The sequence below is a fragment of the Aulonocara stuartgranti genome (assembly GCF_965226115.1).
Source record: "Aulonocara stuartgranti genome assembly, chromosome: 7".
NCBI lineage: Eukaryota > Metazoa > Chordata > Actinopteri > Cichliformes > Cichlidae > Aulonocara > Aulonocara stuartgranti.
In genome coordinates this window covers 1,349,613-1,360,537 of record NC_138945.1, presented here as the reverse complement: position 1 = coordinate 1,360,537, position 10,925 = coordinate 1,349,613, and the positions used below count along the sequence as shown (strand labels likewise).

Genomic DNA, 10,925 nt, shown 5'->3' with positions numbered 1-10,925 from the left:
CCCCCCTTAGACCAACTCCGCCTCACTGCGCCCCGCTGCCAATCACATAACCCTTGCACCGCTCCCTTCGCACCCCGGTTAGCCAATCCGCTCCAGGTCTGATTTTACGATCTCCCGCTGAGGTTAAGACTATCTTCGAACCCCCAGAAGAGATCTGACTTCAGACGTATCAACAACTGGCGCCGCTCAGACTGCTTGCGAGCTCAACAGCCATGAAACCAGGGATCAACAACTACCTTCGCGTGCCCTATGTGCATATCACTCGGTAAGTGTTAATCTTCCTCTCTAACTACATTTTCGCATTTTCCTTTTTACCACTCTGTCAATCCTTTCATCTTCAAAAAAGCCATGCAAATAGGCTCTGTAACACTTGGAATACACTTTTTAAAACATATATAAGCTCCCCTCTAACACTCAGAGCTAAAAAGTGCGTTTGTAAGTTAAACTATAGCAGCGATCATGGCCTCATCAGGTACCTCATTTTTTCTCACTCTTGTTCATATAATGTTTATATTTTTACTGTTTTTTCCCCGTTTGTAAATACTCGATGTTATTTCTTTTCAGACTCTGAGATAAACCTGCTCAACTCTTTTTTTGAGTCTCTCGATCGAATTGGTAGGTTTGGTTCATTCTTGTTCCCCTTCTTAACAGCTAATTGTACAAGAAAAACAAAACATTTACCCTCTTTTTTCATTTTTATCAAACTTTCTAGATATCTCTGACTTGGACACCTTTATTGGTACGAGTTCCCCGAATTCTTCACCACCAGTGCTTGTGCGATCCACAGGAAAGAATATTCGTCTCTCCACACGGGACAGAGAGTATTTGCTCTCTACGCTAGATCGCCCTGCTTCATCTGGCCCCAGTTCCATTCCCGTCGGAGCTTGTTCTCTCCCGCAACCCTCTGGGAAAAACTTGCGCCTGTCCGCCGGGGACAGGCAAGATTTGCTCTCCGAGCTCACTCCCGATGCTCCGGCCGATCGGAGCCCCAGAAACGCTTCTTATTCTCCGCCATCAGACACACGAAATGCACCGCGCCTGCCTTTGAGACCCAATCACGGTCAGTCTCTCTAGGTTCTCGCTTTTTTTCTCATTTCTTTTTTAAAATAAAAACTAACCCTTTTCTATTTAACTTTACTAACTGTTTGTATCTTACCCTCAAATTCTCAGGGCGTCTCAGAAGGAGGAGTAGCAGGACCCGCAGGATCGCAAGGACAACGAGGACAACGCGAACACGCACCCGAAGGCAGCTGGCTTCAATCGCTCTTCGCGCGGTATCTCTGTTCGCTGAATTAGTTCAGCTCATCTTATAAAAACTTTGTTTTTGATTTTTTTTTTTCAGTTTGCTTTTCAAACATACTCTCTTTTGTGGTTTTTTGTTCTTTTAATATATTCCTGTTAAACAATAATAATAAAATAAATGGATAACCAGGAACAAGATATTACAGACCCGTTTCTTGCTTTAGAAACAGCGTTAGCTAGGTTAAATGAAAATATACACCATTCTCAGATTACATATTCACAAAACAGTGAGCAACCTGAGGTGATCAATAATAATGATCCTTTAGAATTGCTTAATTTAGCTCTTGCCCGATTAGCACCCAATGAAAGTGCCTTTCAAAATATTTCTTTGAGTTTGGGATTGGATCATGATGAGATCCAAACAGAGTCAGACGCGGTTCATTCACAAATGAGTCTGACACAAAACATCTCCTCTTCTGATCCGTTTTTAGCAATTAATAGAGCTTTAGAAGCTTTGGCCCAAATACAAAATGAGGTTCAAATACCGCCAGAGTTATTGAGTCAAATAAACAGGCTAAATCAAAATCGTTTCATTGATTCTCAAAGCCAGCATTCGCTAGTCTTTTCCCCAGAAAATGCATGTCCCAACGAACCGCTCAGCCGCAGCCCCCCGATACAGCTGTCAACCACTTTCAATGACTCTAATCCTCATCAATCACTCAGCTCTCCCGCAGACATTGTCTCTGCGAACGAGCCACTTAACCCAGTAAACCATGATCACTCCTTTCAACAACGGGGTAATCCAGACCAGAGTTGCGCCAGTAATTCAGCACAACCCTCTATAGTTGTTAGAAATAAATTTAATAACGTTGAAATTAGAGAAATTTTGAATTTTCCTCCTCCAAACGATATACCCGACTATGCGCATTATTATCAAATCGTAATGTCTAGTGCACGTGAAATATCAAACAGGGTTTTCTCTCACGCACGTCCAGGTGATTATATCCAGTTAGAATTGATAGGCCAGCAGCTACAAAATAATGTTTCAGTGATTTTACGTGATAATCATGATTTATCTGAATTTGAAAATTTATTCTTGAGAGCGGTACAGTCAAACTGGTCAGTAATGTGTGATGGCTCGTTGGAGGTTGTAGCTCAGATTGTTACACCCCCAAATGGCAGTGGGAAAAGATTGCTTAAACACATACTCGACAGCGAAATTGTGAAAAAGAAAACACGTTTTTTATACGTGGTCCATAACCCCTCGAATAAGTTGTGTTTTGCTACAAGTGTTGCCCACCTTCTGCAACCCGATTTTAATGACTATCAAGCACAAACATTAGCTAGAGAAATTCAACAAAAAGCTGGTCTAAATGATCAAACGCCTGTTGGGTTTAATCAAATAATTACATTTGAAAGGTTACTAGGATGTAAAATTATAGTATTTTACCGTAACGAGCATGATCGCACCCTTTGTAAATTTCAGACTAGTACAGTGAATAGCGCAAAAGCCTTGTGTTTATTTTTATTTGACAATCATTACTACGCTATCAAAAATCTTAAAGGATTTTTGGGCACAGCGTATTTGTGTACTCATTGTTACATAGGCTTTAACCATGTGTTATCCCATTTCTGCCCTGCTCGTTGCTCAGTCTGTATGCAGCCTGACTGCAACGATCATTTCCTCTCCCCTATTGTATGTACCGATTGTAATCGCACCTGTAGCTCTCGTTATTGTTTTGAGAGCCATAAAAAACTCGTTGAGAGGCGTGAAAGGTCTGCCAGCAACTGTGAGCTCTACAGGAAATGTATCAAGTGCTCAAGGCTATATTACTTAGCAGCACATGAAAAACCTCACAAATGCCAAAAGAGAAAATGCCAAATCTGTCGTCAGGAAATCTCTAGTGATCATCAAACACATCAGTGCTATATGCAGGTTTTACAACGCGAAACAAAACATAATAACAAGTTGATTTTTTATGATTTTGAAACTTTTGTTAACGAACACGGTGAGCACAGCCCTTTTCTGGTGTGTACAAAAACATCAGATGGTAAATCTTGGAGCTCTCAGGGCGAGCATTGCGTTGAAAACTTTCTTGCTCATTTTAGACGCCCCCTCTTCAAGGGCTCAATCTTTATCGCTCATAAATGCAAAGGGTTTCGATGCGTACATTATCCTTCGCGGGTTAGTTAGGCGAGGATTAAAACCAAACTTGATAATGCAAGGTTCCAAAGTGATCAGCTTTACAGACCCAGACTTTAATCAACGTTATATAGACTCGTCATGCTTCCTACCTATGCCATTGTCAGCTATCCCGAAAGCGATGGGATTTTCAGATAGTGTTAAAGGTTTTTTTCCTCATTCTTTCAGCTCCAAACAAAACCTAACTTATGTTGGACCGTACCCTCCCCCTTCCGCATTTAGTCTCGAGCGCATGACATCAGAAATTAGACAGGAATTTTACAAATGGTATGATTCAGTCAGCTCTGGCCCCTTCAATTTCATGAAACAGGCACTGTTATACTGTAAAAATGATGTTGAAATTCTAGCTCGGGGTTGCACATTGTTTAGAAACGGGTTTATTGAAGAGACAGGAGTAGATCCTTTCAGTCGCAACACGCTTGCAAGCGCTTGTCTTAAAACGTATTTGACAAACTTCATGCCTGCCAATTCTCTGGCCCTGCCCTGTCCTTTAAATTACCATAATCAGGTAAAATCATTTTCCTCATCCTCAATTCAATGGCTCGAATATCTCTCGTTTACGCAAGGTGTTTTTATCAGACATGCGCTCAATCAAGGAGAAAAACAGCTCGGTAGTTATTATGTAGATGGATATTCCGAAAATAATGGTAAAACATACGTGTGGGAATTTTTGGGCTGCTACTTCCATGGGTGTATTAAGTGTTTTTCCAATCAGTCCGATGTTAACCCCCTGGTAGGTTCCTCTTTTGCAGAGTTAAACAGCGCCACTCAAGACAGGCTCGCTAGATTGAGAGCTGAGCATAATGTCTCTCTTGTTATAATCTGGGAGCATGAGTGGACCGAGTTAAAACGTAGTGATGAGAGTGTAATCAGCTTTCTCAAACGTTATGATCCACCAGAGCCTTTGAACCCCCGCCATGCTCTCTGTGGAGGCCGTACAAGCCCAGCACAACTTCGCTGTAGTGCCGGGCCCCGTGAGAAAATCAACTATGTCGATGTCACATCCCTGTATCCATATGTAAATAGTACATGTAGTTACCCCTTAGGTCATCCTCAAATAATCTTTCGAAATTTTCAGCACCCTAAAAACTACTTTGGGTTTATCAAAGCCGCCGTTTACCCACCACGACGGCTCTATTTTCCGGTCTTACCATTTAAAACAAAATCAGGAAAACTTCTCTTTACTCTCTGTCGCACTTGTGCTGAAATGAACAACCAACAAGGAGCCTGTAACCATAGTAACGAGGATAGAGCACTGAGAGGGGTGTGGACCACTCCCGAGTTTAACCTCGCATTAGAAAAGGGTTATGAAATAGGTCGAATCACAGAGGTATGGCACTTTGAGAGACAGAGTAACACAATATTCACAGACTATGTACATCATTTCCTGCGCAAAAAACAAGAAGCTTCAGGCTACCCATCAGATGCTGTAACTGAGGAGGCTAAACAGCTTTACATTAAAGACTACCAGGTTAAGCAAGGAATAACTTTAGACCCTGAAAACATAAAACTAAACCCTGCTAAAAGACAAATGGCCAAACTGTGTTTAAACTCTTTTTGGGGAAAATTTGGTCAGAGAAATAATCTCACACAGAGCAAACTGGTGAGTGACCCCGAGGAATTCTTTAACCTCATGTTCTCTCCAAAATACAAAGTGAGCTATTTCTCTTTTGTCAGTGATGATGTGGCTCTTATTCAATGGTGTTATGGTGACCTCTGCACTCCACTCCCAAACTCCACAGATAACATCTTCATTGCAGCCTTCACTACTTCATATGGGCGTATGAAACTCTACAGTTACTTGGATCAGCTGCAGGAAAGAGCTATTTACTATGACACTGATAGCGTAGTGTATCTCACTAAAGAAAATCAATCTGAACTAGAAACAGGCAGGTATTTAGGCGAGCTAACAAATGAGTTAGACCAGGATGATTTCATTACAGAGTTTGTTGCAGCTGGACCTAAGAGTTATGGTTACATGACCAGAAAAGGTAAAGTTGTTTTGAAAGCAAAAGGAATCACACAAACACATGATGTCTGCGAGAAGGTCAACTTTGAATCTGTAAAGACTCTTGTTGACAATTACATTGATAACTGTGAAGGAGGGTCTACACTTGAGGCCCCTCAGCACAGTATCGTTCGTAATAAATCAGCCTTTTCACTACAAAATTCATCATTTCCCAAAAAATTCCGTGTTGTTTATGACAAGCGTAGATTGCTGCCAGGAGGTCTGACTTTACCCTTTGGTTATTGATTTTTTGTTATTCGTTTTTGTTTGTTTTTTAAAAAATGTTTCAGCCTGCTTTAATCGAGTTTGACCCCAGACTTCATGTGCCATTTTCCTGTATGGTTGTCGGGCCAAGTGGCTCTGGAAAGACCTTTTTTGTGAAATCTGTATTGGAAAACTGTGTACATGTTTTGAACAAGCTTATTGACAATGTTGTGTGGGTTTATACATCCTTTCAACCTCTGTGTTCTGAGCTTAGGGGGAGAAAAATAAAAACATTAAATTCATCGAGGGCATTCCTGAATCATTTCAAGATGAGACCTTGTTTCCCTCACACCAAAGTCATCTCATTGTACTGGACGATGTTATTTTTCAAGCAGCTAATCATCCGGAAGTGGTCCGGATTTAAAAAATAAAAATAAACACACTATCAAAGCGCCTGCTCTCATCTGAAAGAGCCTGTCACGGCCTTTATGTTCCAAACCTCCCGTTGCCACCCACGGCCTTTTCTTGGACTTTTTTGGTGTTTGGAACATAAGAGGCCGTGACATTTAAGTCAAAATAATTTTCTAACCCTCCCGTCTTCCCATCAGACATTTGGCAAACAAAAAACCATCTTTACCACACCCCTCTTTTTTTTTGAGACATAAAGATGTGAAAACATTTATTTAAAAACATTCAGAAAAACAAAGTTTATTTTATATAGATTCAGAATTTTAACATCTGTATGAGTACACTCATACAGATGTTACTTTGCAGCTGGTGTGTCTACAATATCTGGGCTTGATCTTGTAGTAAACTGTTCTAAATAAGAAAGCCTATCCTGCATGTTATCAGTCTTAGTTTCTATTCCTTGCTCAAACGCCTTAAGAAAGGATCTAAAATGCAAAGGATCACCACCAAAAACAGGAATTTCTATTGCTGGAAGCAGTGACAACCTGTTGTTTTACAAGCATCTCAGTAATCTCATTTTGCTTTCTCATGATCTGTTAGGGCACTACTGCGGACATCAACCTAAGAGATTGGCCTTGGGCTTTCCCCTTCTGGTTTAACCTTAGCAGGTGCATGTGTCTCTAGTACACAAACAGCAGAACAACACTTCTTCCCTGTCACTGACCAAACCCACAGCACTGCGTGCACTGAGAGTGCATGCTGTCCATTCTGAGAAATGACTGCACATGTGCTGTCAGTGTCAGGACACGTGTCATACATGGCACAAACCTTTTGCAGTCCACTCTGTAGGCTCAGTAAGTTCACCTTCAAACACATCAACATCTCCACTGACAAAACCTCCGTACTGCCCCGGTGCCACCGTCATCGGGAGGTTGACAGAACTGTTATCAGGTGTAGCTGTAACATCCGCGTCCACAAACACTGCAACACTCTCCATGTCATCCACGTCTCCTGACCTACCTGCTAACAGCATACCACTGTATCTAAAGAGTACTTCAGATTTCTTAGAAACGTATTTCTTATTCACAATATTTCTTATTTACGTTTAATGTGGAAAGACTTTAGCCCTCCTCTTAATCTTCCATCTTTTTATAAGATTTTAACTAGTTACACACAGACCTTAGAGTCAAAGAAAAGTCGAAATGAAAACATTTATAAAATGTTCACTTCTGTCAGCATCTCCTCCTTTGTCTGAGTCGTGGCCTCAGTCGCATCTACGAGCAGCCAACCCTCTCTTCAGCTGCACCTGTCGTACCAACAGTCCCGTTGCCCTTGCACAAAGGTCATCTCTGCTAACCCCTGGGTCCAGGCATGCATACTGAAATTACAAAATATTTTGGATCATAGCAATTTAGAAACAACTATAGATGCAATAATTTCACATGTCTAACTATACTCCACTGTGAAAATTAAATTTCCATGATTTTTCCCTTTAGTATTCAAAATACAGAGTCCTAGCTTTTACCTACATGGGTTTGGCTTATTTGTAAAAGTTGACAGTTGGATTCTTGTCGTAACTCTTCCACTTCGGGATCCTTAATCCCAGATATGCCATTCTGTAGTAATCAGAGATGGGCAGTAACGCGTTACAGTAACGCGTTACTGTAATCAGATTACTTTTTTCAAGTAACGAGTAAAGTAAGGGATTACTATTGCAAAAACGGTAATTAGATTACCTTTACTTTCCCACAGGAACGCTGCGTTACTGCGTTACTAAAACCGTGATATTTTTGCGAGAATGTCTCACGACAGTGACGTAAGAGTAACGGTCGTGACAACAGCTGTGTGCAGATCAACAGTGGATCATATATCGAGTACGGGAGAGAGTATGAGCGTGCAGCGTTTAACGTGTGGAAGTACTGACCTTACTTTAAGTTTGATTCCATAAAAAGTGACAAAAACATTAGTGTCCGCTGTGTGTGGGAAGAAAACTTCTTTTTAAAGCAAAAAAACCCCTAAACTTCCAACAAGCACCGAGTAGCTACGGCGTAATGGGAAACTCACAGAGAAACTGCCGTATCCTTCCACTGACCGCTGCGGCACACCTGCACCAGGGTAAACCTCCGCCTACCCAACTCCTGCTTTACAGGTGAAAATAGAGCAAAAGGACCGCTGAGTCTTTGACTTTATTTATTTTCTGCTGTGTTTTACTTGCATCTATTTGAAAGACTGAGTGTAAACACACAAAAAAAAAAAAATTTATGTGCTGGAATGTGCAGAAAATAGGTTTAAATGTTAAACTAATTTCTTCCAGTCAGAGAATGTTGCAGATAATTAAATGTTTGCTTGATGCATAAAGTTAAAAGATTAAAACTGATAAAACAAGTTTTAAAAAGAGACTTTTCCATTTGATTACATTTTATATGATGGATTATGCAGAAAAAGTAGAATTGGGCTGAAAGATCTATCGCTTTATCACCTATTCAGGTTGTAAATCGTGTTTTTAAAAAGTAACTAAGTAACTAAGTAATTAATTACTTTTGAAAATAAGTAATCAGTAAATTAACAGGATTACTTTTAGGGGGAAGTAATCAGTAATTAGTTACTGATTACTTTTTTCAAGTAACTTGACCAACACTGGTAGTAATAAAGTATCGGGTTAATTAGTTACATCTACAAACATGAGAGCTTCAAAGACAAGAAAATGCAAATTTATTTACTTATTTTTCTGGACAAACTAGTCTTAGCATAAACCTTAAACATGTTTTTGGAAACATGACCAAATAAGCAAGACCAGTTCTGCTCCTTCCCCAGCAGGAACAGACGGTGGTGTTCCTGCTGGGGAAGAAGCCGCGGACGGCTGGAGGGGACTCTCCACCAGTGGGAACAGAAAGGGAACCAGCAGGTGCTGAGACCTCTGGCTGCACCGCCTCCTGAGGTCAGCAGCTCGGCCTCTGGGGAAGCGCTTGGAGGGAGTGAAAGTCTCTTGAGATGCCAGTCTAGCAGCTACACGTCTTAAATTCTGACGAGAACAGCTCAGATGAAACAGTCTTTAAATTTACAGTCCGTCTTTACCGACCCCGAAGAATCAGGCTGAGTTAACAGACTCGGGGTTTGCAACTCCAGGCCCAGGAAGAGCAGAACGAAATCAGTCTGTCATTTCAGTCTCAAAAGGAGCAGGAAAATTGTCTCTCACCACAGCTGACTGCTCTGAAGTCGTGGGGGGGCGCTGCCTCCTCCTCGAAGGCGGGGCTGGTGGGCTAGGAAGGTAAGCGGTTGCAGTTGGGGGTGGAGAAGAAAGTCTGAGTGGATGGAGTGGGTCTAGTAGCCAGAGAGGCCAGAAATGAGTTGCTATAGCCGGCTTGGTACGGCACAATAGTACTCCCTCCTGGATTGATTCAGCCACTGGTCACATAGGTTGTCAACTGAATAAATGATGCCCCCCGCCCCCACGGTGTGGCTGGTTCATACCGTCAATGTTGGTGATGCAGACGTGGGGAGAGTGTGGACCCAAGGGCAGCACTGACGACTGACAAAATACAAAGAAAGGCAGAACACGGCAGCGACTTAACTAAGAAAAGCTACAGAAATAACACAAAGGAACAGAACGCCTGGGACTCGAGACATGAAACATAAAAACCTGAGACAGGGAAACGCGGAACATGAAGACCAGCGAGGGGAACTTCAACAGGAGACACACAAACCTGCCTGTGTATTTAACACATTAAATACACAGGCAGGATAACGAGAGGATGGGAAACTGGTGGGAACACAGGTGGGACAGATCAGACATAACGAGACAAAAGAAGCACGCAGAATACAAAGACCCACTGAGACATGACTGAATGGACATGCAACAGGGAAGACACAGTGAGTCAAACTAGGAGCTAGAACTGCAAATATAATATGAACAGACAACAACCAAACAAAACAAATTGCTGGTACTCATGCTGCCCCGACATCAGCCAGCGCATACTGGGAATGTCACAGGCACCGATCGGTCTTCTGTCGCCCATTTGCTGGGAGTAAGGGCGCCCTCCGTTTGCGAGGTGCGCCTGCTGCTTGCAGCGCAGACAGGAGAGGGCGGGGCGGTGGGGGATTCACTGGTGGCTGGAGCAGCATCTAATAACCAACTCGCAAAATAAAACAAAATGAAAACAAAACAACAAACACGAAAACACCAGACATCCTGATACAGACGTATAATTTGCACCGATGTTTTTTCGAAACGTGAGAAGTGAGCGCGAGAGCCCTCTGGTGCGCGTGCACCAGAGGGAGTGTACGCCCAGGGCGCCAAACAGGCTAGAACCGCCACTGCTGGATGGTATTTTAACTGCTGGTTACACACATGCTATGCATCAGTGTGACATTACATCAGACGGTCCAACGCCACCTGGTGTTTGTAGCCCTCTCATGGCTGCCTGCAGCTTTAATTTAAATTATATCCATAATCCGCTCCCCTATTTGCTATTAAAGCGGACAAAGATCTACATTTACATCCTTTATTAATTCTTTAGGGCTCCTATCATTATTAGCTTATCTACATTGATGAATATCAGAAACCTCACTATCGTCCCACATTTGTATCTTTCTCGTATTCGTACTCTCGTCATTACAGTCCTGTTAAAGTCTGTCCTAGAGATGGCATGATACCACTTTGTCCGACACTGATGTCATAAATTTGGATATCTGCCGATACTGATATGAATCCAATATTATGTATCTTATAATCAATAAAACAGTTTTTTTTAATCTTTCTACCTTGTGTATGTTATACCTGTATGTAAAAAATACACTGCATCCAAAATATTTTGTAGTTTGGATGCAGCAATACTGATCAATCTAATAAACTTAAACCTG

General features: G+C 41.8%; 2 long non-coding RNA genes across 2 annotated transcripts; one reads left to right on the top strand and one right to left on the bottom strand.

The window, feature by feature from the left end:
* The first annotated feature begins 586 nt into the window (after positions 1-586).
* On the top strand, positions 587-1,859 carry LOC309712070. The gene is made up of 3 exons (XR_014278177.1): positions 587-615; positions 713-1,060; positions 1,171-1,859. It is a non-coding gene; the product is annotated as an uncharacterized lncRNA (long non-coding RNA).
* Positions 1,860-7,278: 5,419 nt separating this feature from the next.
* Positions 7,279-9,748, bottom strand: LOC309710581. Its single transcript, XR_014277748.1, has 3 exons — positions 9,262-9,748; positions 7,595-7,681; positions 7,279-7,443 (listed from the first exon to the last, which is right to left on the bottom strand). It is a non-coding gene; the product is annotated as an uncharacterized lncRNA (long non-coding RNA).
* Between the last annotated feature and the right edge of the window lie 1,177 nt (positions 9,749-10,925).